The sequence below is a fragment of the Anser cygnoides genome, chromosome 3, assembly GCF_040182565.1.
Source record: "Anser cygnoides isolate HZ-2024a breed goose chromosome 3, Taihu_goose_T2T_genome, whole genome shotgun sequence".
Lineage (NCBI taxonomy): Eukaryota > Metazoa > Chordata > Aves > Anseriformes > Anatidae > Anser > Anser cygnoides.
This window is the reverse complement of record NC_089875.1, coordinates 11,111,234-11,139,041: the sequence shown is the minus strand read 5'-3', so window position 1 is coordinate 11,139,041 and position 27,808 is coordinate 11,111,234. Positions and strand designations below refer to the sequence as shown.

The window sequence follows — 27,808 nt, the reverse complement described above, 5'->3', positions numbered from 1 at the left end:
GATCCTGAGGTTGACTCAAGCATTGTGAGGCTTCAAAATACAAGGTCCCATGGTGCTGTGCTCAGGAGAAAGCTGAAGCAGCACCATCACTTATGACTGCCTTGCTCCCCTTCTCCATGTGGTGCCAGTTCCCCAGCCCTTGGCCACATGCATGGCCAAGGACCCGAGGGAAACCCGGGTCAGAGATGCAGAATAAAAGCTGGTATTGGCAGCTATCTATAATGATAACACACACTTGGTGCCTCCAAGCACTGCTCTGACAGGCGCTTTTCAAGTGATTTGCCTTAGCAACGCACTCATTTTAACTAAAATTAAACAAGACCTTTTTTTTTTTTCAACATTTATAGTGCAAAGAGTAAGCACAAGAGACAACCTAAACTCTGCAGAAGTCACAGTGCCCATAATTACTACTGAAGCCTGCAGTCCCATCCCATCTTCCCAAGCAGTGTACAGACCTCAGGACAGCAGACAGAAATAGGTTATTTCCCTCCTAGGTGTGCAACGTTGAGACAGAGGATTCCTTAACGTCTCTGTGGCTTTATGGCTGTCAAAACCAGAAACCAGATTACAGTACTTGAATCCTTCTTTAGTATTTTGACTGCAACAAGCAACATTCCAAGTGACCTGTCACAAACATTCAACCTCAAATTACTTGAAACAAAAGCAATGCAAGGAACAAACCCTTTTCCTATCACTTTTGAAACAGAAGAATAAATTGCTGGTTGCCCTTCAGATATCTGACCAGTGGGAGGGCAGAGAAGCAATCAGAAGATGTCCCAAAAGGCACTGCTGCTGTAGCATTGTCAGTGCTAGGATGCTCTCACATGATGGAATCAGCACAAGATGTGCTTTCTCAGCCTTGGGTTGTACCTTTCCCAGAGGTCTCCCAGGGCCTTGTCCTACGCAGAGGTGACCAGCTGATGTCTTCAGACCTGGCTAAGACATGTCGGAGGGCCTCTTGGTTCCAGGAGGCCATATCCTGCACAACACAGGGCACCACTGCTGTGTCCTACCTGGCCTGGCTACAAGGCTGGGCACAGGCAGGAGATGGAGCAGGGTGCAGAGACAGTGAAGCCATCAGCAGGAGTGCTGCCATGTTACCCAGGGGAGCAGGCATGTACCCCACACACCACGGAGTCAGCTGGTGTTAGCTTTGTCCTGAGGACAAAAGGAGAGTTACCTGAGTTACCCTATCAAGAAACAACAGCAAAGCTGTTATACTGCCAGCTTGTTATGATATACAAAATACAAAAATATTCGGGGGGGGGGGGGGGGGCACGGCACAGAAAGACTGCCTGAATGCCATATCATGCAGCATGCTTGTACGAGGAGCACTGTGAAATGCTTCAGTGCAATACTAAATTAAGCCCACCTTCTTGTTCTGCAAATGCCTGCTACTGTGTGTACAAGGGAGCTGCACGCACGAGTAGGTCCGTAATTCACATGCCCGCACAGGCACTTCAGAAGCAAGGTACAGTGTGCAGCACAGGCAGTACGTCCTTCCTGAAGGCAGCTGCAGGCTCCTTTGCGAACCATGCAAGCCTCATGCACCTGGCCCGAGCACAGCTCCAGCCTCCAAACACACGTTGCTTTTTTTCCTGTGGATTTCAGACAGCTGAAGACGGACAGGTATTTTAGTTACCTCTGAAGCTAGCAGGAAGAAATGAATGAATCCTGAATGTGGAGAACACCCACTCCTGAGCACAGAGGCCTTCTGTCTCACCTGCTCCACTGGCAAACCCACACTGTTTGACAGGGTCAGTTCATATTCCGCTTGCAGGAATTCGGGCCACGCTTGCTGTGCTCAGGAGAAGCAGCTGAGCAGTGGTACAATTAGCCATGCTGGCATTCTGACATCCTCCCCGCACCCTTTTCCATTTGAAATACATTAGTTACTAAGGAAACAGCAGTTCTGTGGCTTGGTGCGCTGCAGTGTCCAGAGGTAGAATTGGACCGTGCTCTGCCTGGCCGCAGCTCCAGCAGCAGCCTAGGCGCAGCAGGACCCTCAGGCATCCCTTGGGAGCATCAGGCTGCCCACCTGCCCAGGTGCTGAGCATGCACCTTGGGACCGGACCAGCAAACATGAGCATGCCTGCTCGCTCGCCAGAGCGCAGGTTGCAGCACTACACACAGGGAAAACGCTGTTGCTCAAAAGCAACACAGCTGAGTGAATCCAGCAAAGCAACAGCTGATTTATATTCAGTCACAATTTGGCTACTTGCATTATGTTTATAAACCTTCATAATTTTCTTTTTTCCTCTTATTTTTTTCTACTCACATAAAACAGCCCCCAGAAAGGGCAGAGCAATCAGACCTTTTTTTCTTAAAAAAAAAAAAAAACACAACCAAACAACAACAAAAATCTGTTTGTAATGGATCTTTTAGCACTGAAGAAGAGAAAGCAAATCCTACTAAAGAGAAAAGGCACAAGTATACCAACACGAGCCTCTGCTCCCTCCCGCCACTAATGTGCACCCAAAACCTCACCAGAGTGTCGTGGATGCACCAATTTGCCCTGTAGCTCCACAATCTCACTTTGCTGTCCCGTTTCCCAAGACTTAATGCACTTGCATATAAAGGAAAAACAAATTAGCTTAGGCTAATGCATTTTTCCATTGCCAGTGGGCAGTGCTGGAAAAGTATATGGAGAAGATCAAAGAGATAGAGTCAGAAAGGAGAAAGTAAATGTTTATACCCTGCTAAAAAGAACAAACTGCATTCCTACTGCTTAGGAGCACACAAAGCAGGCCAAACAAGCAAGCAGATCTGTCTGCTCTAAGGCAAGGCTACTTCATAACACTGTTCTCGCCACGTTTTGCAGGGGTGCCGCATTTGCTCATGCTGCGCCTTGCTCCACATCCCAGGCATGTGCCTCCTCCTCCCCCTGCTCCCTCTGCACTCCCAGGTGGGACCAGGACAGAGCAGGCGCCGAGGTGCCCATGCCCTGCAGGCATCTGCTCTCTGTCCTCCCCTTCCCCATCCTCACTGAGGGACTGCCACACTACACTATTTTGGGGACGCAGCAGTCCCTGTACTCTAGATGTTTAATAGATTAGTGGAAAAGTCAGCTTGTCATACTGCTTCCAGGCCCCAGCATTGGGCTTGGGAAAACACAGCATAAGCTGCAGTGCTCATGGGGCCTGAAAAAATACGCTGAAACACACAGGAACACTTGGGAGGCAACCTCCAGAGCCATTGCGACAAAACACCACCAGAAAAACACTCAGCCCCTGGCACCCATCTTACAACTTCTGAGGCAAGGAAGTGTTTCCACCACTCTACAAGAAGTGCCTTGCCTTCTAGCAAGCTGCTTCACCCCTCCCTGCAAGATCTGTCCCCTTTCACCCTGGAGAGGAGCTCAGGGACTGATGCTAGAGGTGACCAGACTGCAGACAGGCAGTTCAGGTCCCAGCCCTCCCTGCTGCCCATCCTGCAATGCTCAGAAGCCCCTGCCCCACTGCCCGGACAGGCTCGCATGGCTGGCTGCTAGTCACCAGAGGCAAAGGAGGGAGCATCCAGCACCATCTGACAGGCTGCGCAGGGAAGGCACCCTATGGATGTTAGCAATGTCTGCAAGGGGCCAGCAGTGCCTGCCCTCGCTCCCCTGCCATGTGCTGGTTCTGGCCCTTGCCCCCTCCCTCTTCATGGGCTGCACAAAAGAATCCTCCCAGCCTCTGGGGGGTTCATTCACTGCTGTGAGTAATCAAGTGCCTGGGAAGAAGGAACAGACCGCACAGAAAGATGGCGATTAAACAGGGCGGGCTGTCATCTGCTTGCACTTAACCTGGCTGCGCAAGAGTCCCTGGAGCATGCTTGCTGCACCTTGAGGGTCTCCACCCTTGGTTTTGCTCTCTGGACACTCATAAAGCCCACTAGCCATGTGTGGATGCTGGCTCTTGGTCTGGAATAAGTGACACTGGGAATAAATCCACGTGCAGAAGTGGGGCCTGCCATTTCCCTTCACTTTTGGCAGATGAACTAGGGAAGGATTTACTGACTCTTGTTAGCAGCATGGATCCAATTGCAAGTATTCAATTCAACATCTGATGGCTTAACTCAATACCAGGAACCAAAACATATTGCCTCCTGGCACAAGCAGGAAGAATCAAAAGCAGTGGTGTGCATTTATTAAAATAGTGCAGCAACAGCAGAGTCACCAAGTCGCAGGATGTCACCCACAGGCAATGTCACGGGATGGGGGGACAGGTGGGGGAAGAAAGGTGCATGATATCTGCAGTCTGAAAAGAGGCAGGTCTCATGCACCTGGCAGATACAGAAGGACGGATGACCCACCTGTACGAGCACACATGCCCCATGTGCACCCTTGCCACCACCAGCCATGAGGACCTGGCCACCCACACCCCATTGCTCATTGAAGCTTTGGGCTTTTTCGGCTTTCTCCGCAAAGCAGCAACAAAGAGGAGAGCAGAGCTCCCCCAAGGCAACTAATCTGCTTTGCTGTCTGCGGCTCCCTTTGACAACTTTTAATGTTCCATATTTTCCACCCTAGAGCAAGTCAGGAATTATGTGACGCATATTCACCTAGATAGGCATAGCTTGGAAAGGGGCTTTCAATTGCAGGCTGCAACTGAGTTTTCCAGCCCTGGGACTGCTCAGTCCCAGGAAAGATGTCATGTCACGCACAGGGCTGCCTCCCTACACAGAGTCCTGCTCATGCTGGGGTGGTTCTTGCACGTGAACACAAGAGACGAGCCCAGGATCTCTCCTCACCTCCACGTCTCCCCTGTGTTCAGAGCAAGCAGCAGAACCATCTTAGCAGTTGATGCACAATTTTCCAGAACCCCTCATGTAAATTAAAAGGTTTTCTGCTATGGCTTCTTGCTAGCATGCTTACAGACACAGACAGGGATTTTCTATACCAAGCTTGAATCAGAGAAGAGAGGGTGAGATGGGAGACATCCATCCTCTTGCCTGAAGGCAAAAGTACCCATATCCTAACGTTTGCAAAGAATTACTTAATTTGCTCTTAAATTCTACTAGAAACTTTATTCCAGCACCTCACTGCCCTTTCATTTGTAAACCTCTTCCTTGTGCCTAACGAACTGCCTCAAGCAAGATCCAAACCCACTCCATCCTTTTCCCACCCACAATAAAAACTCATAGAAAAAACAGTGTTTCATTTTGGAAACATTTTGTAAAAAGAATGTAACCCCTGTTAAACTCTGATGAACAGAAGGCATGTCAGAAAGCGACCCAAATAGCACAAAAAAATATAGTCTTAATTTCAAGGCAGTTGAGAGGGCGTCTCACCACAGGCACATAAAGAACACGGACGTAAATCTGAAGAGTTACAGCCCTGTCTACGTGTGCTATCCAGCTCTGCAGCTCTGGCTGGGAGCCCACAGCCCAGAACAGCCTGTGCAGCAAATGCCAGAGAGGTGAGAGTGGACGATGGCTGCGCTCTGCCGGACGCCAAGGGTGTCTTGCACCATGCTCAGTGGCTGGGGGCAGGCACGGCAGTGCCCAGCACCCTTCCATACCTCACCCACCAGAGCACATTTCTCTTGCTGCCTGCTTGTGCCCCAGGACCCTGGGGCTTTCTCAGCCACTGCTGGGCAGGGTGCGGGCACGCCGTCAAGGTACCAGTGCAAAAATAGATCTGGTGAGGCGCTGGAAGCGATGCTGAGTAATTACTGTTCCGAAAGCTATTATTAACCTTCAAACAGCAGCTTTTTCAGGCCAGAGGCTGCTGGATGGGAGACAAATTGGTGAAAACAGGGAGGAAATGGGGTTACCTGAATTAGGTAAGCATTCTCGGCTGCCCTCCAGCTAAGGGGCAACGGGAAGGCTGTGGCTGCTGCCTTACGGAGCTCCCAGCCCACTGGAGCCTGGACACAGATGCTGCCAGCAGAGCCTAGCTCCTCATGACATGCAGCACACTCGTGAAGGACTCATCATGGAGTCAGGCTCCTACCTGCCTGCCCCTTCCACCCAACCCACAGCCTGCAAGGATAACAGGTTCTCTTAGGCAAGTGCCATGCTGTCTCTTATTAACAATGCTCATGGCTGCACTCCGGGCAGGGGACCCCACTAAGGGCTGAGAGGGGACAGCCACATCCTGCCTGGCGCTCCCTGAAGTGTCCCTCCTGCACGCACTGAAGGAGCTCTCTGTTTTAAGTGGTTTCTTTGCATGGGGAGATGAGAGCTGCGTCCTCCAGTGTAAGTTTTCCGTAGGCCCTTTTGTTAGGAAGGGTGACTTACAGGAATTCCATTGTGAGATATTTTCTCGACGTATTTTTAGACAACAGAGGTGCTGGTCCAGTGAGTCACTGCCCCAGTGCTGCCCTTAAGCTGGAAGGCAAAGCAATGGGATCTAGCTTAACGGATCGCTTCGCAGCGCCATTGCCATGACGCTCTGCTCCCAGACATCGCGAGCTCTCATAGCTGCGCTTATTTCTGTCGCTGCATGTCTCAGTGACGTGTTTTGCTCCCTCCTTGCATACAAAAGAACCAATGCATCCATCCAAAAGCCTTTCACCTCAGCATTACTGCACCCCGTACTTGATCCGACAGTGCACAGCAGCGTCTGTTTCGAGCACGGCCAGGCACAGCAGCACCGCTGAGGCATGCTCCAAGGCTGGGCTCAGTGCATTGCACCATTTCACACTCACTCTTGTTGTGAGAAGAGCACTGTGCACATTTAGTACTGCTACAGCATCGTAAAAATGAGCAAGGTTTGTGCAGTAAGGGAAAATCCTGGTTCTGTTCAGCTTGTGAGAGGCGTCTGCTCTTTTGCAGCGCCTGCCGCCAGGTTTTACTCACTCTGAGAAGGCAACACAATTAAAACTAGTACAGAAGGCAAGATTTTCCTGGCAGCGTAATGGGCAGGCACCTTTGCTGCTCAATTTGACACATCTCGTGATGGGAGCATCCCGATAGGTCTACAAAGGGTTAGGGACAGGAGAAAAAAAAAAAAGACATCTTCTGACATTAATTCCTCTATAAGCAGACAGTCTAGAGCTACATGTGAGTCACACGAAACCTCCCCAGATCGTAGCAACAAGACAGTTTTGGATATGGGACCTGCCAAAAAAAAGTGTGTGACAAGCGGCTGCAAAAAGCTCCCAGGGGGGCACCATGTGGGGCTGGTGCAGCCACCCAGTGCCACAGGGGAGCAGCCATGGTGACTTGGCCGCTGCTGTGCTGAGCGTGAGTGCAAACCACCTCCAAAACCCACAGCAATGCTTCAAGAGGCCTTCACCGGACCAGCAAGAGGCAGAGAAAGGAGGGATAAAAGCATGAATCACCTTATTTCCCAGTAAATCACCACCTAGCAGCTCTTATTTGAACACAAAAGACATTCACCACTGTAGGAGAGAAATCTCCTGCTTTGCAGTCATTTCCCTGCAAGAGTGCATAGAAAGATGCTCTTAGCCAAAGTTTCATTTAAATCTGATGCAACCAACCAAAAATTTTCAATGACACATTTTGTTTCATACCATTGACAACATCTTTCAACAACTCGATCATTGGTTTTACTAAGAAGAACCCATGAGCTAGGTATTTTCCTTTTCATACAGCTTTTAACACGCAGTGGCTCAGGACGCTCAGCTCTGTGGCAGACGGCACTGTTCATTTGTGGCGTTTGCCCCATGAACCAGCCTGGGGTCCTTACCCTCCTGGCCGAGCCCTGCCGTGCACTGCAAAGAACCCCCCTGCATCACACCCCCATCGCAGTAAGCATCGCATCCCCCCCATTGCATCCCCCAACTCCACATGGTCACAAGTGCTCAAGCTTGGATCAGCACTTGGCAAGAGCACAGCTAAAAAGCACCATCTGTGGGCAGACCTTTGCTCATTTTTCAACACTAATGATTAAAAAAAGCCAGTGTGCAAGCAACTTTTAAGAGATGAGGAAACAAAGAAGACGATTTGAAGAAAGATCATGGCAGGATGCATAGCCACATCTGCTAAAATTTACCTTAGAAAAATTGCTTAGTAAAATGGTAATCATTCAAAAATATGTTTCTACAAATAAACAGCAAGACTCTTTGAAAGGCAACATTTAGGTCTGTGCAGACACTAAGTCCAGAGCTTTGAAAAGTTCTGCTCTAGTTCCTTCCTCTGCTGGATTTTCCAAGCCAGAGGTTGGCATCCTCAGCTTCTTGTGTTTGTTTCAAAGCTAAAGTGTTTCAGAAAAACAAAAAACAACACTAAACACTCACAAATGAAAACTGAAACAGCAAAACAAAAGCCAAAATGCAAAACAAACCCCACCAATCCCCACGTGTGACTTCAAAAGCAAAGAGCTCCCCATCCCACCAGTGGGGCAGGAGGTACATCCATCAGGGAGGGCTGTAAGTGCTGCTCCACACTGTCCTGAACATGGAATTTGGCTAACTCAGTGGAGAAAACAGCCCTGGATATAAGGGACTGTGTTCTTGTGGAGACCGACAGCAGCAGCAGTGTGGGATGGGCGAGGGGATCGATGCGGAGGTTGGCTCCCATAGGAGGCATTGCTCGACACCACTCTGAGGCTCGTGGGACAAAAAAGGTGTTTTCTTCTCATTTTCAGGGACTGCTGCTCTCTTGGTGGTGCACAGTAATAGTACAATGGACTTTTTCTGTGGGTGAAAGCAGAGCTGCTGGTGTCAAGAGCCAAAGGGTGGCACAATGGAAGAAGACCCAGCAGAGCACAGAGGCAGCAGTGCTCTCTGCCACAGGACACTGCAATGCCTGTAGCCATACAGGCTTCCAGAGGGACCTGAGGGTGAGCTGGGCCACCAGCAGCTGCCAAAGAGTAGTACCACAGCTTGGATGTGACTTCCTTTCACCCAGAATGGCAGCAGTTCATCGGCAGGTAGGGGTGTGCTCATCTTTAGCAAAGAAGTTTTCCACTTAAAATACACACAAAAAAGACCAACCTACACAAGGCAGCATTGATAAAACTTGTTTCACTAGTTCAGAGCAAGAGCTGGGCATGGGTGAGACCCCAGCCTCCACGGGTACCGGAGCAGAGACCTACTGCAGAGGGATGGTCAACAAGAAGAGGGCTTGCTGAACCGAGCACAGCTGTGCCTAGGAAATAAGGGAGCAGGTCAGTGAAGTGCTGCAAGTTATTGAGTCCAAAACCTGCCACCATGCAGCCACCAACATGGCACAGAAGGAGCTGCAGCCAGCATCTCAAACAAGATTTGCTGAGAACAGCTCTGTCTAAATCAGAGCATTTTTAATTCAGAACTCATCACACCGGCTCCAAAGTTGGAAGAAACTGGGAGGTCATCTATTCAGCCATAATTTTGACAGAGATTCTTTGAGCACTTAAATCAATAGTCATATATTATTTGTCCTTGAATTCATTAGTATTTACCCTATCAGATTAAAATAATCCCCTCGCTCTCCAAGTGGCCTGTTCTAGTAGCATGACTTCTCCATGTTATTCCACCTGTAAAATCCTACTTTTTTCAGAGCAGTCGAGCCCTTGGCTTCAGTATCTGAACAGAGATGCTGGTAAGATACCTACTGATTTAGGTTTTTTACCTTTTTAATTATTGCCTCTTTTGGGTACAGTAGTCAATGAAAACCAGCAGTACATTTTTGCAGGACTCCTAACATAATTTCTGGTTGCCAAGGAGATTTCCTTGGGAAATTTTCTATTGAGAAAATAAAAATCACTTCTGAAGAAAAATAAGACCTGCAGTAAATTGCCAGAGTACAAGTGAAAATTACAATACATAATGATTTGCAGCCACTCCATTGTCAGCTGGTACTTTAAACAAGAGTTATGGGAAATATCTGCATTCAGATGCAGCACGTCATCCTGATACCTGCTGGGCACCTCTCGCAGGCTGCCTGCTATGCGTGAGCACCACAGGATGCTCACAGAAATCCCACCAAGAGGCATTTACTGTAATTTTACAAGCGCATTGGTTGTAAATGCGCAACTTCTTGTTAGCACACAGCTACACTGTGGGTGCGTGGAGGCTGCCAAAAATGTATATTGAACTGTAAATAACCAAAGCCATAACTAAAACCGCAGACTAATGAGCTCACTTTGCTGCAGGGCTGTACCACCAGTCCCTCTGTGCCATGCTTAACATCGCCATCTCGCCCCAAGGACTCACAGGCTTTTTACCCCTGGGCCCTCGGAGAGCCACTCTCGGGCTGCAGCTGATGGATGGTGACCAGGTGGGCACTGGCAAAGCTGCCTCCCATGGGTCAGGGCAGGGAACAGGGATGAAAGGGTGAGAAAGCCTGAGCTTGTAGAAAGGGGCTAGGCAAGCAGCCACTTGCTCATCATTCCTGAATTTCATCCCTCTACGTTTATAAATACATTGGGAAAAAAACAAGCAAAACCCAAGAAGACAAAACCAACCCAACCACCGTGTCTTTTTGCTAAATAAGGCCATTTGCAGCATTTAGGGAAAAAAAATCATTCCATCTGACTTCAGATTTGCCTTGCCACGTGGAGCAAAGAAGAGCACAAGAACAAGACTGGTTGGGTAGAGCAGTCCAGAGGCAACCCCATGCTCACAGCCTGCTACAGGCGGAGCCCCCACGAGTGGCGCATCAGACGTCACCAGAGCACAGGGCAGAGAGGAGCCAGGCACAGTGCAAGGTTTGCAGCCAGCACAGCTCTGCAGGGTACCAGGGATGCTCTCAGTGTTCAGCCCTGCACCAGCTGCACTGCAGGTCTGGGCACCCAGTAGTCACGGTCAGGCAGGGAATAAGCACGCCTTTCTCTTGGGGTGAATAAAGCTGCTCTACCGCCTCCTGCCTCTCCCTGAGAAGCGCACACATTTACTTTTTGACTTCTGAAGTGACTGTTCTGTTTTCATCTGGCATTTGCTAGCCTACCTTTCGGGATTCAGAGGCTGGTGGAATTTCTTGTGGCCATGCTGGTTTCAGGAAGAAGCTGTGGAGCAGGCAGAGAGGTTCCAAAGGGCTGCAGTCCACGCAGGGCTGAAGTGGGACTGACTCATCTCCTGCAGGTCCCCAGTGCCCAGTGGTGGGAACACAAATGTGTGATGTCCCACAGGACCACACCAGCAGGACCAGGCACAGGGCAGCCCCTGGTCCCATCTCTCCAAAGGGCCATGCGTGTCTGGGGATGCGAGTCCAGCTGCAGCAACAAAGGTACAACTTCATGCACAGCAACCTGTGCATCCTGGCCATGTTTAAAATGATGTAAACTCCACAAGATTACATGAAGCCCTTCACTCTACACTGGGTGTTGACAGCTCTTTTAAATACAAGTAAAGATTGGATTGGGCAGACCACAGCTAGCATTTCAGCTTTTTAAAAAGTCAAGTTGTTGCCACCGTGAACACCACCTGCTTGGTATCAATGCTGTTTTTCTAAATGAGCAGTTATAAGCAAAAAGCTAGAAGGGGAAGGCTTCAAAAGACCCACGCTGTCTGCAGCAGTCTCATATTCTGGAGTAATGCAAGCATAGCAAGCATTTGGATTGAGAACAACAATCACCATCACGGTAAGGACAGCTGTGGCACAAGCATCCTCTCTCAGACAGTGGCGAACAACAGAGAGCAAGGGAATGGTGCAGGCCTAGGGCACAACCAGCAGATATATGGACCCAGCGCAGCCTTTCCCAGCAGCCAGCACTTGGAGATTGCCAGAGCTGGAAGCTGCCTCTGAACCCCTCAGCAAAGCAGCCACTGGTGGGTTTAGGCCAAGGATTTAATTGTTTTTAAGCGTTTCTAGTTTTGTCTTCCCTAAAATGTCAAAAATCAGAATTTATCACTTATCCAAACATGGGCTAAACTCTCCCCTTGCATGTCAGGGGGACGGAGACAGGTGTGAGCAACTCCAGGCTCCGGGCAGTGAAGGACACACATAGGACCACACGCTCCATCCAGGTGCACCACATATTTTAAAATGGACACTCCTGCAGCTAGACCTTGGGAGCCAGTTCATCACAAAGCTGCTCGAGTGACCCCAAACCAAACCCAGGCACTCGGAGGTATTTTACAGTGTTTTTTCTCATTGTAGGAGGCACCACATCCCTGGGTGAGCTCACTTTGTCAGAGGTACCCCCACCTCTGAGGCAAGGCAGAGACACAGCTGGCAGCTCCCATGTCCCCTTCCTCAGCTTGCCCAAACTTCCTCATCTCTCACGCTCACAGGAGAGTGGATCTGCAGACTGCTGCTTCCCAGCTCCAGCTGCCCAGCTGCGGTTCCCTGAGGCTGCCCTGCCTCTGATGAGTCCAAACGTCACCAGCTGCAGGACGCAGAGCAGCTGCTGCGCATTGGTAGCCAGCACACAGAGTGGGTGACTCATGGAACCCCTGAGAACAAAAACATCAGGAGAGCAGCCTAGCATGAGCTTCCAAAGGAGAGGTGGGTGAGCTGCACGGGCAGGTGTTTCAGTTCAGGCCTCTTAGTTCTGCTCTGTCAGCTGTCTTGTAGTACCTCAGGGGAAGATGAGCAAACAGGCAATGGGCTAGCATTGCTTGTTTTCTTGAGATCCTCCGTGCTTTAAAAAGTTTACTAGAGGGATGTGTTCCACTTGAAAAGTGACTGGTAGCTGACCTTTGCCTTAACTTGACCTATGTGGAGAGATGGGGCTGCCCAGCAAAGCAGAGGCCAAGCACCAAAACAGACGCAGACACTGCCACAAAGACAGGTGGGGCATGGCCCATGGGAAACATCCTCATCACGAGCTTGCTGGGCAATGTCTAGAACTGAAGTGCAAGTTCAAGGAAGCATCTCGACTTACTTCTGGCAAGGAGCACACACACTGGCAGTGAACATCCTGCTGCTGTCTGCCCACAGGAGTCCCTCGCTCAGCCAGGGTTACGGTGTGAGATGCACAGAAACCCCACTAGCCCTCTTTCTGCTGATGCCACATGCAAACATCTGCATCCAATGGCTTTGGTTGGGTTGTTTCAGCATTCAACAGCACAGGTCTCCAACGTCATAGTTCCACTTTCCCCATTTTCCTGTCTTCTGAAGTTCCAGGAAAGCGGTGCCGTGGTGAGTAGCCCCCAGATCTCCAGCAAGCCCCTCCAGGGTCCAGCATTGCTCTCACATGGGAAACTGCTAAAAGCAATGGAACAGGAACATATGTTACGGCAGGTGGAGAAAGTCAGGATTCTTTCACCTCACAGAAGGAAAAGTACCCAATTGCCACGACATGCAAGTCAGTAGTGAATTATTTGACAGTCCTCAAATGCACAGCTCCCCATACCTTTTAACACTGTTAAAAGTAATGGGCTGTCCAAAGCACTCTGGACAGCATGGGAATGACTGCTCCCTAAGACTTGGTTTTCAGCATGCCCCCTGGAGACAGCGGGGGTAAGACCCACAAGTGGCACTTCCGCAGCGAGCCCCGCAGGTGCTGGCAGCGCATTTTGCTGTGCTGTCCTGGGCCGCACCACACAGCTCTGGCTGGGACCGCAGTTGGAAGCTGTGGTTCTGGTCTGTCTCCAGCTTTCACAATGTTTTCCACTTCAGATCCTGGGGATTAAGTGTTATTTGGTATTGCAAGTATCTGGGCTGTTCAGAGTGACCTGTGTGTTTGGGAGCGCCAGGAAGAGGAACATCCTGCTTGGGAGGATGGAGTCGGACACCAGCCTCAGCCACTGCTGCGTCAGAAGACCCAAACATTGGATTTCCAGTGCTTATGAAAGCTAAAGCACTGGAACATCCCTAGGGCTGGAAAACAAACAATCTGAAATTTATCCCCAAAAGCAGATGCTGCTGACTCTGATGAGCAGTAGGTTGTTGACTGTCAGTTTTTGTGAGTTTGACATGAATCATCTGGCAGTATGGAAGAAAAGTAAGGGAACCAGTGAGCAAAAATGCACAGCCATTGTTACAAAAATTAAAGAAAAAAGAAATTAGTCTAATTTCACCAGCTTTAGGGATTGGGCAATTTTCAGAAGCTTGAACTACGTATGTATCTCCTTTTCTGCCTGGATTCATACCACCTGCTCTTGGAAGTGCATTAGGAACAGACTCACCTGAGGCTGTGATCAAAAGAGAGGTGAGCACACCCATGGGGAATTTATTCTCCACTGATGATGAAAAGCAAGTGGGAGCAAGTTTTATATCTAAAATGAGGTAGGATTATTGATGCTCTTCGAATTTCAAGTTTGAATTACATTTTGAGTGCCTGGATTTAGACATTCTGTTCCAAGAGAAATGCTCAGAGCTGTACAATTCATTACATATAAGACTGAAAAGACTCCTGTGCTTATACATAGACACTGCCTAGTGTATCACAGGCAGCACCATTTACACACTGCCGTGTGTTCTCCAGCCATCTCACTGGCATGCAACACTCAGCAGCTGCCATCTGCGACGAGGGGCGCTGCATGGTTTGCAGGGTTGTTTCCCCACCCTGCAGCCAGATGCCGCTGCAGAGCAGGGCACTGGGAGCAGAGACCAGGGGACATCTCCCCTCAGGTCTCCAGAAACACGGGACAACTCCTGGAGGCACCGAGACCACGGACACAGGGTACCCAGAGGGAGAAGAGTGCCTCTGGATGGCACTCGGCAGCTCGCACTGCACCTAGGGTATATGCCCAGCAGCAGCTCTTTGCCAGCAGGCCCTCTGCTCCTTCCCCTGGGCCAAGCAGCGATGAGCTCCATCCCAGGACCCCAAAAGCCAAGTCTGAAGTCTGTGTCTCCCCATCACGTTCTTCAAAGCGTCCTGCTGGTTGCAAATACAGAAAGGAAAGAAAATATACATCCCGCTAAGCCACTTAAAGAAACACTGGGTACTGCTTGAAACTCTGAAATCAAAAGCTGTAATCTGCAGCAGGTTGCTTCCGAGCAAGCTGCCGACTGCCAAGGTGGCCTGACAACAGCCCTGCAGTGCCAACAGGGCTATCAGGATCTCACCTTCCAGCGTCTCCAGGGCAACTCTCCACAGCCCCCAGGTTCTGCTTCGACAAAGTGCCCAGGTTAGGGATCAACAAGCAGGAGGGGACAGCCCAGGGAGGAGGAGAGCCCCCAGGATTGCTCTGCATCTGTCTGTCCAGAGACATGTCTGCTGCAGTCACCTTCACTGCATTCAGATGGCACCTTGCTTCTGGTCTTCTCTTCTTTGCTGCTGTTTCACGTTTCTTCAGCTATTCACAAAACAAAGACAGGGAGAAATATTTAATGGGATGATATCCTTGCAGAAGATACTTGGAAAAAAAATAATCATACATCATGCATTTGCAAAAAAAAAAAAAAAAAAGGCAGCTCTGACAATACATAAATCAATAAAATAGAAAAAAAAAAGTGCCAAAGCTGAAGTTTTCATTTATATGGAGAAAACTGAATTATCTTAAACACCATTATCTCCAGAGCCTGATAAGCACACGTATTTGGAGGATGACCCTCTGCTTCTCAGAGTTCCTTTTCTGCCCAACACAATCCATTGGTATGACAAAGTACAAAAACAAGAGCCAAAACTGGGGAGTTGAATTCTGCCAAACTCTCCTGTTTTGTTTTTTAAGAGGCACCTTTGTCACTTCCAAGTTCCCAAGAGCAATGCAGCACGCAAGACCTCCAACAAGAATAAATTTATTCCTACACAGATATATGTTCCACAGCATCATGTAGGATACAGAAGATCCATGTCAAATCAGATTGGAAAGAGCTACCTGCAAGCGCTGCCTGGCCACCTGTCTGCGCAGAGCTTTCCATGCTGCAGAGGGCAAGCCGAGCAGCACAGCTTCCACTTTTGCCTCTCCCCCCCCATTTTTCAGAGGGGCAGGCTGCAGCTAACACTGGGGACACTGCAGATCAATAGCTTAAGTGACTCCAGACACTTTGTTCATGGAGTTTGTCAGTTCTGCCAGTTTCCATGATCTACTGAATTTCTCAACCGCTTCTGCCACAGCTCTGCCTAGATAAAGCACACTATTCATAGATATGTCTCAGCCAATGTCATACATCTCCAAAAAGGTGGCATTTCCACAGAATCAGGCAAGCTGCTGCTGCATTAGGGGTGCTAGCAGCTGACGCAGTGAGAGAACAGCCCCACACGCCCCCTGGGATGCCTGCCCTTGGCTGCTGCAGAGACAAGGCCCTGGACACAGGCTTCTCACCAGCAGAGCCTGCACTTATCTGGCTGTCGCACAGGCTTGAAGCAGGCATTTAACCACACAGGACAACAGCATGCACATGCAACCCATGCAATTGACTCCCAGGGTCTCTGTGTGTTCATTACCTTATTTATGTAAATAGCATCAGTATCACACAGGTACTGAAATCAAAATTGGGATTTCATTGATTTTGACAGCACAAAAAAGTTTCAGAGAAGAAAAGGCACATTACATTAGCTGCGTGCTTCAGAGAACAGAAAGCACAGCTCTCAGGTTTCAAAACAGAGATTTGCATGTATTTAAGTAACCCTACTAGCAGGCAGTGCATATTCACAATGAATGTTGATTACCAGCTCTCAGCCTAGGAGACAGTAGCACAAAGAGCCTTCCAACACCAGGGTGCCACACAGCCAAACCTGCTCCAACACAGCTATAAACAGCTATTTGCATGCAAGCTTATTTCCCTTGGCCATCTGTACCTCTTGCTTTTCCTGCAGCAAGTATCCTATCAGTGGCCCTTTTCTAGTGGTAGTGATGCAGGAAGCAGTTTCTCGCCTGTGCACCTCTAGGCTCTGCAATTCATAACTTCGTCTTTTCTGTAAATTATGTGATTAGTGAATAGCATGACATTCACTGCTCTCTAAACAGCATTCTCCTCTTTCACCCAAGAAAAGCCTACAACATATGGCAGGAATAATGCAAACCGACATGTTTTTCTTTGAGAAAGTTGTGAGCTAACAGAGTTGGCCCTGGGTTTCCCAAATCTGAAAACCAGTTGTGTATTCAGACCGCATGAGACTTGCTCTGTGGAATATAACTCGTATTTGTCCATATGTAACATACAGGTGGAAATGGCTCAGTATGAAATGGTAGTACAGCGTGCCATCGATGTGCCTCCCTCCACTGGCCATTTGGCAATGGCAATACTGATGCAACCCAAAGAAAAATGGCACAAGTGGCTTTGAGGAGGGAAGAGGTTAACTGGAGAAGCTGTGTTAGCCAGTGTCCCATCATGAACAGAATTTTGTGTTTGTTTTGCTTTTAAATAAAGGTTATAGTAAATTAAAGGTAAGGTTAATAAAGGAACAAGTACAATCACCTAAAACTTTTAAAAAATACTGATATAAATCAGGATTTGTGCATAGACGTGTACTCTCCAGCCTGCGCCCATACTATTGTCTAGGAATGAAAGTTCTGATGTAAGGGAAATGATTGAATTTGCGTTTCTTTGTACTCAAGAAATACAGGCTCATCTGTATTATGCAGGCCATGTAGGAATTACAGTTCTCAATTTTTTAATTTCCTTGCTTTCAAACTGTTCGAGCAATTTGAAAGGATATTTTAAAAGTACTCATTTACAAAAGACTGAGTTGCATGCAAGCTGAAAAAAGTTGAGATTGGTTAAGATTCGGTATTAAAATGAATAAAACCAGAGGCACACAATTCTGATTCAATTAAACATCTTGAATGCTTTCTATGCAGTGTTTCACACTCATCTCAGCTGTAGAAATGCTGTGAGCTGTTCGCATCAGCTGCCCCTACAGCACTCGTACAGGTGCTGCACTTTGCACGGTGGAGCTGATATCTGCTCTTTTCCCAGGCGTCTTGGGATGCTGCTTCGTGGCACGAGATGCAGCATGGGACTGGGCTGCAACACAGAGCCTAGCTGCATCAACATGGGGCTGAAACACTCGTGGCCGTAACACAGTGGGACCAGACACCCCAGGTGCTGGGCTACAAAGTGCTGCTAGCAGGCAAAATCACACACGAGTCAACACCCCTCAAACCTTTAAGACAGTTATTACCGCTGCTATGCTTCTCTAGCTATCAAGCCTGAAAGCTCAGAAGGGGAATAATTTCAGGTGCAGACAGGCAAGCACTGACCCTCATCCCCTCAAGCCCCAGTGCTCATATCTGCAGACCTCAAGGCTGCAGGAGCAGTGTCCTGCACCTGGCTGCTGGCACACCGAGGTGAGCGGATGCATGGTGCCAGGGCTGCCACTGCCCCTGTGTTGGGGAGACTCAGCATCTGGCCACAGGGAGGACGGGAACGCACTAAAACTTGAGTTTGCTTAAAGTGTGAACCTGATAATAAACACGCAACAGCCATACCTGACTTTGTACAGAACTGCTCTTGTTTCACACAAAAACAAGATGACGGATTAAGCGTTCTCTTATAATGCTCCCATGTCATTTTTGCTAAAACCAACAAAGGAGCAAAATTTTCTTATGTGCACAAGAACTTTACTGGAAAAGTGAAGTTAATACACCTATTTATTCACCTATTATTGAAATAGAACAAAAATACAGAAATAAAGCAGCGGTTTATTTAATTTATTTAATTTAAACGTTAAAAAAGTAACTATTTCTCATTCAACTACAGAATATTGTATTAGTAATGAAGTTAAACAGTTTTAGTCAGAAAAAACAGAGGCCTTTAGATAGAATTCAATTTTCTACATTCAAATCAGCTATGAGAAGAAACAAATAACCAAATCTATTTCCTGTCCACAGCCCATGGCAACTTAAACACCCAAGATTCTATTTGGGACTCCAGCAACACTGTGCAAAACAACATAAGCCAGCTTCTTTCTGCATATTTATAAACTAAAAACAGAAAACAAAAAACCACCAACCCAGCTTTATACGACGGCATTTAGATAAGGCACATTCCTAATGAAAAAGGAAAAACGTATAATTGGATGATGTGGTATTACAGTATTATTCTCAACAACGATGCAAAGCTGCACAGAGATAAAACAGCTGTCAGATAAGCTTCATGATTAATACCAAGGAGTCTTTGCTTTCAGTTCTGTTGCTCTTACAAGATACTAACCAAAGTCACAAACTAAGTATGCAAACAACTTTCAGAAGATGAGCAATGCAGCTTTTCCTTCCTACGATCCTTTCAGAGAGAAAGAAAGGCAAGAACTTCACTGCAGTTTAACCTTCAACTCCAACCGCTTTTTTGGAAAAAAACATACAAAACTAGCCACGTTCATTTATAAAATCCACTTAGTATGCATTACTCTGATTCAGGGAGGACTAAGCAGAAAACACACTAGACTTCCAGTTCCAGAAGCCACACGGATGAAGCTACGGGTATTCACGTAGCACGGTCTGGCCCCTGGCTAGACCATGAGGCCCTCAGCCAGCACACAAAGCACCAGGCAGGACCTCAGGATAGCAGCTTCTGGGCACATTGTAAAATGGGACACCAGCCCTTGTTAGCGTAGCAACCACATAACCACCAAGTGATTATATGAAGGTGCTTTATTCAGCGCTGGAAGCCGGGGCAGGTGCCCAAATCTGGCTTCAAGTCCCGTTACTTTCCAGCCATTATTTATACATTTAACATTACATAAGGCATACATATTCATTACAAGTTGCAACATCAGCCTCGCATTCCATTCTAATTAGCTCTCCTCCCATTTGCACATGCGTGGTGCTCTCTGGTGGTTGTCCAGGTGGTCGTCCAGATGAAGTAAGGAGTCTTCCTCTCTGCTAAACTTTTCACCTTTCTCACTCGACGCATGCTCCCTCCACTCCTTGGTTCTGCTTCAACTCATTTCAGCACTTCCAGGCCCTTATCCAAGGTCAGGTTGTATCTGTTCCCTCCCAGGGTTCCCCTTCAAAGATTCATTTGACTGTTCAGTATACTCCCTAAGTTTCCCAGTATACATAGATTATTTGATAATATACTCCCTAAACTTCCCAGTATACATAAATTAATTGATAATGTAAGTACATTCGGCAATGCTTAATTATACTGTATGACCCATCACCTAAGAGACATTAATAAAACATCCATTCGATTCTCCCCAACACTAACACCCTCACTGCGGGAGAGTGAGCAGGGAAGAGAAAGGGGAAAAGGCTCGAGCAGCATGGATGCTGCCCAGCCAGATCCAAATCACCCCTTGGCCACCTGGTCCTGCACAACAGATCCACCCCTGGCTCCCTGGGGGACAAAGCAGTCACCCCTGCAAGGCACAGCAGAACTTGAATGCCAAAGCCCACACCTGGCTGCACAGGAGTGGGATTGCTCCTCAGCACCATTTCGCTGTGGTACTCTGAATACTGCATTGAGCTCTGCTTTTACATTGTCAAGGAAGAAAGGCCACAAGTTCCTCCAGTGAAAATTTATTTTCCACCACAAAAAGCCTGGTTAGGTCTCACAAAAACAGCATCTTTACCACTTAAATCAAACAAGATTAAGGCTTTCTGTACAAACCAGCTGTGACTGCTTCACTCGCCAAGTTTTGAAGTCATGAAAAATTCAGGATTAAAAATACAGCAGAACATCAGGGAAAAGTTCTGTCCTGTCAAAACAGGGCTGGCAAGCACCAAGCCCACCCCAGCTGTTGCTACCTCATTTGCCAGGACAGCTGCAGCAGAGGTCACTTTAGCAGACTGGAAGTGCCTTTGCTTCCAACCCAAAGAGGTAACCGCTGCTGTAATGGGAACAGGTTGTTTTACACGCAGGACTGGAGCACCAGAGGGAAGGGAGTGGAACCCAACATCTTAATGGGTCATCTTCCATTTCACGTGGATGGCAATAGGAGGTGCCAGCCCTTTCCAAATGCAACTCTTGAAATGCTTCTGAAATGCCCAAATGCCCTTCTGCAGCAGTAGCTTTTAAATGGAAAATGAAACATCTTAACAATAGAGAAGTACCACTTCAACAAGCTGAGACAAAATGATATTCACTTAGAAATGTGTTCATCACAGAAAGCAGGATGAGAAATGCATGTGCTTTACTAGTACATCAAAGATTGTCATCAAGAAAATCCACAATGAGTTATAAATGCAAGGAAATTTCATAGTGTTTATGGGAGAAGCAAGTTTTTTCCTGCAAAGAGATGTGAAAACAAGACGGTGAGAACAAAGACCTTGTTCCCTAAAGTAAATTTTCACTCATCCCAAGCATTTTCCATGGCAAACACACACTTCCCTCCCTGTGCAGAACGGAGGGTCACTACCAGCAGTTTGCTGGAATAAAAGGCTTTATGGACCATGAATTTTAAACACCAACTTCTGACAGCTCTGCTGATTGCTATTAATAGGGCAGAAAGCAACCCATAGATATGCAAACAAGAAGAGATAGTACGGTCTCCCTAAGTGGTGTAATCCATCTGAAAAGCAAAGACATTTCAATAAAATCACCCAACACTTCCCATTACACCCAGCAGCATTAGCTACTCTTAATTCTGTGAGAAACACTCCGTAGCCAATAACTTAGGCTCAGGCGAGGATCTCAGTGAAGTAGTAATTTATTCGCGACTGCGATGGCAGGTGTCCCACAAGCAGGAGCGCACCTACTAGTCACACAGTATGGTTTATATACCTTCTTTCTCGACGACCGGGACCCTCCCCCCTGTTTCCCCACTGAGTGGGTATTCCAGGTTCACAACCTATCCAATGCTTCACAAACAATACATGGCCTTCAGTTGCCAGCCTGTTAAATTTCAAATTTCTTTTGACTTTTTTTACTGTTTGAAGTGGTAACGTTTCTTCACTTATCTGACTTAACACCGTGATTTTCACCTAATTGCTCTAAGGAGTCCGGCTGTCTGCATTTTACAAGGTTGTCTGTTAAGCTTTCTTATCACTGCAAGCATATCTCAATACCACATTCCTTCCCTCTAAACAACGTAACTCTGCAAAAACATTTTTATTCCCACAGTGTGACAACCCATCTTTTATCTGGAACTTTCCAGACTTGCTTCTGCACATCACTGAACTCCTTCTGTTTCCAAAGGGGGAAAAAAAAATGTTATTTCAAGAAATATTTCTGGGGGAAATATTAACATAGAAGAAATTCACCAGTGGGCTTTTTGTTTCTGTGTTGGTTTGACGTCCCCGCTATTTCCAGCCCAGGTGTGCAACCTCCAGCTCCTCCTCTGCACACAGTGAGCTAAGAGTCCCCAGCTGCAGGTGAGCCCTGTGTAACATAGGGACTCAGCATTACCAGGTCACTCCAAATTAAGCTGTGGGGTTGCTTCTAATCCAGCTCCTCTGGACAGGGTGGACGGCGCTTGCAGGGCTGCCCTTGGCTCAGTTTGCAGCACAGGAGTTGTGCACAGTTAAAGTGGCTCCAGAAACCAAGCAGCAAGCACACTGCCTGGCACTGGAGGAGCCTGTGTGGGACCAGAACTGGATTTTGCTTGTGTTATAACTGTCTCAACAAGGCCATGCACAGAAAAGCCCATTTGGGTAAACTTCAGTATAGCATCTTTAATGGCCAGAGCAGAGCATTTGACTTTGCAACCTCAATTTTTCTTCAGTGAGGTTATTAGCACATAATATATTAACTGAAAAAAAATAATTCAAGTTCAATCCACCAAAAAAATCAATTTTTATATGAGCTAACTGATTTCCAAGGTGTTTTGAGGGGAAGAAGCTGCTAGCTCCATGCCTCGTAGTGAGGGCTGCTCCTGCAGAGAGCACCCAGAGATGCTGCCATGTATCCATCACTGGGACAATTCCAGCATATTCATACAACTGCTCTCGGAATGCTCTGATCATCGTCTCGGAACGCGCCAGCACAGAAATCAAATAGAACACATCTCCAGCAATGCTTACCATTGCCATCCTGCTAAACATCTGCTATAAATAATCATGTTTCATCAATAATACATAAAGAATGTATTCAGCATGGGTTGTGAAACAGATGTATATTGAACCATTCAATGAAAATGAAATTTCCATAAAGAACAAATGTAGTCAACTTGTACTAAAGCAGGAATCCTGCATTCAGTAAAAGCCAGCATAAGTAGTTTTGTAAATTGGGAACTTTGTTTTTCTTTTTAAACTTGTAGTTGTCCTTGTTTTCTGTCATTCTTATTATTGTTTTTCACTTAATCATTCTCCATGCTCTCCACAGAAAGAATGCTTGATCAGTTCTTCCAAAAGCCAACAATAAGCAAATTAAATCCCTTTGGCATCACTGCACAGAGCAGTTGCATAACAAGCCCAGTATATATAGAAATTGCATTCCAAGTGTTTACATAAGAGCTCCAAATAACACAGATGTAAAAAAAAAAATCAACCCAATTTACAAGCCAGCCCTGCAAGCGCTTTTGTGTCTGATAACTTGCAGCAAGTGGATCAGCTTACAAGTGGTACATGGTTAATATTGTTCTTGTGCTGTTTACATAACTGGAAAAGAAAGATTAAAAATTGAAAAGGCAAAGTATGTGTAAAATAGTGATTTGCTCATCTTCAAGACAATGCTGTCTTTAGCCAGAAAGACTGACACAGAGGCTGATGCTTTAAAATAATACAAGCTATCTAAAATATTCTCTAGTTTCTTGTATTCATGCAAATCACCATGCACTCTCAGATGAGACTTCCACAGGTATTTCTGCATGCTCTTCTCCCAGTCTTAGTTTTAATGCCTGCATCACAGATCAAGAAAATCTAAATTTGTTCCACAAGCGTTAAAGCAACTGAAGTCCTAAAAGCAACCATTACTGGGGGATCCAGGCTTCTAGTAATTCAAAGACAAAAAAAAAAAACCAGTAACTGCACAATATAACGCTCTCCTATGCAGGAGAGGGATGCTGCGTGCTGAGGAGGTTGCTGAGGATAAAGTCACATCAATTCTAATCCAACATATGCATCTACAGTCTGAAGGCTATACGTTTGTCAACAAGTATGAACTAGAAACTCTGCTGAAGAGGTCAGCAACACTGAAAAACAAGTCATCCAACATCACTGAGCAAACTTGTTCATTTCTAGCTCAATAAAATGTTTTATGCACAGATACAGGGGGGTTCTGGGGAGCAGAGCCCCACAGCCCCACGCAGCACTGGGGGCAGCAGGCACCAATTCCTGGGGACACAGAGCCACCGCTCTGAGGGGGGCAGAGGGGTGCCCCACAGGCAGGGAGGGCACAGGCCATCCATAGCAGGCTGCAGGCAGGCAGGGCAGCTGGAGGCGGGCAGTGGATGTGGGGCTGCTGGGGTGCGACAGCACCAAGAACCTGGGTTAGGATGCACCCCAAGTACAGTACATTACAAATACCACCCAAAATTATCCCAGTAAGAAAAGCATTTACAAACATCATCTGACACTTCAGTTAGAAGAAAAATAAGTTTCTGGAGTTGCCTTTCTCTAGATAGGCAACATAGGTCAATAACAGATCATCTGCCAGCACCTGGAGTAGCTTGCAGAACCAGATTAAACAAGGCAAATTTTTCCACATGCGAAGCTGCAGGAGGTCAAAAGACAAAACTACAGTGGAAGAGATGAGGGAAGCTCCAGCTGTAAGGAACAGAGAAGAATAATTGCCAAGATCACAAAGCAAAAGGCAGCTGCAAGTGCAGTGCTGTGGGGGCTGCTAATGGGATTGGGAGCACTGCATTTAATGTTTGCATTAGCAATCCAGTCAGACAGCCCTGTTTCAGCCACAGTCAAGTTTCTTAGCTGTAAAACCAGAGCAGAGAAACGTGCAGGAGGACCAGAGAATGCTACAAACCGTTTGGAAGTACAAGACAAAATGCTCAATGCCATGAGCCAAATCTACTATTAGTAAGTGCAGAATATATACATACATACTATACACAAAACAATATACGAGCATGCAACTTTCATATTGTGGGAAAAAAAATGTTGTTTTTGCAGAGTTACATTGTTTAAAGGTAAGGAATGGGGTATTGAGATATGCTTGCAGTGATAAGAAAACTTAGCAGGCGACCTTGTAAAATGCAGACAACCAGACTCCTTAGGAGAATTAGGTGAAAATCACGGTGTTAAGTCAAGTCAGATAAGTGAAGAAACATTACCACTTCAAACAGTAAAAAAGTCAAAAGAAATTTGAAATTTAACAGGCTGGTAACTGAAGGCCATGTATTGTCTGTGAAGCATTGGATAGGTTGTGAACCTGGATTACCCAGTGAATGGGAGAACAGGGGAGGGTCCTGGTCGTCGAGAAAGAAGGTATATAAACCATACTGTGTGACTAGTAGGTGCGCTCCTGCTTGTGGGACACCTGCCATCGCAGTCGCGAATAAATTACTACTTCACTGAGATACTCGCCTGAGCCTAAGTTACTGGCTACAGAGTGTTTCTCACACTTGGTGTGATGCAAGGACCAAGTGATAACACGGCGCCCCTTGGAACAATCTGAGCTGGAATGTTTCTTCACTTATCTGACTTGACTTAACACCGTGATTTTCACCTAATTCTCCTAAGGAGTCTGGTTGTCTGCATTTTACAAGGTCGCCTGCTAAGTTTTCTTATCACTGCAAGCATATCTCAATACCCCATTCCTTACCTTTAAACAATGTAACTCTGCAAAAACAACATTTTTTTTCCCACACAAACACATGCGTGGTGCTTTACAGGACAGATGAGGACAGGTCCAGGGACAGATATGTTCAATGCTTTCATTCTTCTGATCTCTCCCACCACCACATCCAGATCCAAAATACAGCCTAAAATAGAATTCAATTTATTTCTTTCTGGACAATGATGGAACAAATGGGCTGAAGGAGATCAGTTCAGCTTTCTATTACTGTGCACACATTAAACATTAAAGCTGCTATATTTCTTCCCCTAGTAGAAGTATTAAAAATGCACAGAACATTTTCAATTTGAATTCCATAATTATCCATAATGCTTTCAGAGTTGTTGGTTTTTTTTTTCAGTTGTTACCATGTCACTTCCCCAAGCAGCTTCTTAAACCTCTTCCTTCTCCAATTCTGTATGTTTCTTACTACCTTTGAATCCCTCCCAAATACAGACAGATTCTATCACCCCAGGTTCAATCTAAACAAGGAAACAAAGAAGCCCAGGAAGCATTCTGGGCATGGCTAACCCTGTCTCAGCACCGAGTACATCAGACCTCATTGAGAGAGCAGAGCAGTTTGCTACACGCTTAGTATTGGCCTCTAACTCCCGGTTTCATCTTATCTGACCTGGTTCTTTCGGGCTCTCCCCAAATCTCAGATGGTGCTCCCAGCAAGATTCATGCTCGCTTCCACAGCAGAAGGGTGCTTTCCAAAAACAGGGTATTACCCGGGGGACCGGTAACCTGCAGGAGCAATAACTCCGTATTCTGTAGCCTGGGGAAATTCCCTCCTCCCTCCGAGCCCCAGAGACAGCCTTCACAGCCCATCAGCACTCTGCTTTAGAGCCACCACGAGGAATACCAGAGGCAGACTGCCATACCCATAGCTCCAAGTTTGCACATGAAAGGAGAAAAAAACAAATGCGCACATACTAAACAAAGGAAGACTAAGAGAGCGTTTCTCTCTCCTAGGGACGATCCTGGTAATCCTCTAGGAAGGAGCAGACTGCGGGCCGCCTCCACCAGCACCGAGGCGTTATCCCCGGATCACTGCCCTGCTCCAGCCCCTCGTCTCTGCAGGGCTGCAAGGGGGCACTCAGCAGCACGGGCTGGTAGGAAATCCAGCCCTCGTGTCCTTCGCTTTCCGTGATACGTGGCAGAGAGCAGCCTGCCAGTCCCGAAGATAAAGTGAAGGAGAAGGGCTCACGCCCACAACTAGATAAAGCTCGCTGCTCGAGAAAGCCAGAATTAAACCTCTCCCTGTCCCAAAATTACAAGGTAGATGTGTGTGTGGGGGGGGTGATCAGGATGTTAAAAAAAGTTTCTTCTCAAACCTATTTTTCAGATGATGCATCACCAGGACTGCAACTGTTGATGTGACTTCTATGGATCCTTTGTTTGTCCACGAAAACCTGTTTATCAATATTATTGAAATGGATACATCTAATTTTGGAAAAAAAATAATCTAATAATCGTTTTCCAGATTAAAGCTGGAAACTACAGCACGTGTGATTTCCACTGCTCTGCTAACAAAAGCCCTTTTGTTATCTGTATCACAACCAAGAGTAAAAAGAAATACTTTATCTGCCCGCACTCTTAAAGACTGTAACATATTTCATTGAATTTGTCCACACAAATGTTACACATTCAGCCAATTGCTCACATCCCCATGAAGAAACTCGATTTTTCTCGTTTTCTACTAAAAAGAAAAAAATAATATGAATCCCACAGTCTAGCTGCTAAGCCCCTATTGTTTCCCTAGACAAGTGTAATCACTGTCATCAACTATAAATGGGATAAGAGCATCTTTACACTGACCCTTTGTCATTTTATGCCTCTGTATTCTCTCTTCAGCACTTTACAATCCATGGTTCTGTTTTGCCTTTCAAGCAAAACTTTGTGACAGACTTACAAAAGAAGTGTTTTGATAGCTCAGGTAAGTGTCAGCTAGTTCTTTTAACTTTAATTTTTTATTATTGTTATATAAACACGTTCAAAAAATTGTGAATTTGCAAGTCACAAGTCTGAAAAGGCCAAGCTTCAGCACATACTGGTGATGTTCAAATACAGTTTTTCTTTAAATTTATGTAATTTGAGTAAGATTGAAATAGATTACAGTAAATTAAACTCAAGTAGCTACTGCTGTTTACTAAGGTTTCACAAATTGCTGGGATATTCTCTCTCTACAATTTTTATTCTGTAAAAGGCATTTATTTTCTGGATTAATTTTGAAGCAATGCATTTGTAAGATTGCAGCACAAGGAGCAGATAAAATTACATTTCAGTTATTTATACGTTACACTAATGACACATTACTGAGGCATTATAAAGATCGGATAACCAACTGCTATTGGAAAAAAATAAACAAAAAAACGACATTTCACTGTCACATTCAATGACGTTAAAGAATTATTCAGCAGGAATTAGTTGCCTAATCTCTCTGTCAGCATTGCAGGATGGTTTATCTGTCTCTTCCTGCTGAAGAAAGCAA

At 46.5% G+C, this 27,808-nt stretch overlaps 1 long non-coding RNA gene across 1 annotated transcript; it reads right to left on the bottom strand.

Moving 5' to 3' along the window:
- Window positions 1-12,125: 12,125 nt before the first annotated feature.
- On the bottom strand, window positions 12,126-26,405 carry LOC136790600 (uncharacterized). The gene is made up of 3 exons (XR_010830880.1): window positions 26,251-26,405; window positions 14,827-15,056; window positions 12,126-13,020 (listed from the first exon to the last, which is right to left on the bottom strand). It is a non-coding gene; the product is annotated as an uncharacterized lncRNA (long non-coding RNA).
- Window positions 26,406-27,808: the final 1,403 nt, after the last annotated feature.